This window comes from Phyllostomus hastatus, unplaced genomic scaffold (genome assembly GCF_019186645.2).
Source record: "Phyllostomus hastatus isolate PE091 unplaced genomic scaffold, TTU_PhHast_1.1 phas_scaffold_385, whole genome shotgun sequence".
Taxonomy (NCBI): Eukaryota; Metazoa; Chordata; class Mammalia; order Chiroptera; family Phyllostomidae; genus Phyllostomus; species Phyllostomus hastatus.
In genome coordinates this window covers 617,059-618,117 of record NW_025334026.1, presented here as the reverse complement: position 1 = coordinate 618,117, position 1,059 = coordinate 617,059, and the positions used below count along the sequence as shown (strand labels likewise).

General features: G+C 47.4%; 1 non-coding gene across 1 annotated transcript; it reads left to right on the top strand.

Moving 5' to 3' along the window:
• Nucleotides 1-264: 264 nt before the first annotated feature.
• On the top strand, nt 265-391 carry LOC123806541. Its single transcript, XR_006783509.1, has one exon. It is a non-coding gene; the product is annotated as a small Cajal body-specific RNA 4 (non-coding RNA).
• Nucleotides 392-1,059: the final 668 nt, after the last annotated feature.

Here is a 1,059-nt window from a genome sequence, read left to right as displayed (position 1 = left end):
AACAGGGCTGGGGCTCAAAGCAGAACCACTGGAACCCATCTGTTTGCCAAATCCAATGCCCTGCCCCACCCCTTACCCCCAAGATGGGTTGGCCACAATAGGCAATACCCACCCCCACCCCCCTTTTCCGGGGTGGACAGCTGTGAAGCCTACGGCACCATTTTGTTCTTTGCTTCTTTCTGTGGTCCCTGGCTGCCATCCCATTTTGGATGGCACAGGCCAGCAGGGGGTGCTAGCACCTAAATGAAAAGACCATGAGCTCTCACTGGAGTTCTAAGAAGCCTGCATCTGAGCAAGCAAGACTGCTGACACAATCCTCCTAGAAAAAAGCACTGGAGACAGCAGTCCTCAAGGGAGAATATCACAGAGCTGACTGTACTACCCAACATTCAGGAAAAAAAAAAAAAAAAAAAAGGGCCATGAGCTTCCAGAGCTTCCAAGGTCTGAGGAGTTTCTCCATAAGGGCCATCTCAAAATGAAGGCCCTGGCCACCAACCCTGCAACGTGGGACACCAACTGGCCTGAGACCTGTCTCAGCCACAGTCTGCTGGCCAGATGCTCTTGGGTAAAGGACTTCCATTCCCTTGGCTGCAGTTCCCATAGCCATACAGTAAAATGAAGTAACACAGAAGACTTCTAGCAGTCCCTGGCACATAACTCTAGGTTGAATTTGCATTCTTTATCCAGGGTTGGTTAATGATTCCTGTAGAACTAGAATTCTTTTTTCCCCCTAACTCAGCAGTCTCTCTTTTTTCCTCCAGAATTTTCTGTCTTTACCAAGTCATCCTTATCTGTACTTCAGAACATTCTAAAACACTCTAGCAAGCCCTCAGCCTGGTTACAAAATACCCCAGGGTGCTTTACTTAAAAGGTACACTTAGGCATGGACTGCAATGGCTCCTTTCATTTGAAAACTGCGTGTGCCCAGTGTAAATTCAAGAACACATGGTGCCTTTGCTTGTGTATTTCCTCTGTCCTCGCATCTAAAAATCAACCATTCACTGAATGTTTACTTACTGTCCATATATGTTATACAAGGCCTGATGCTGGGTGGAGAGA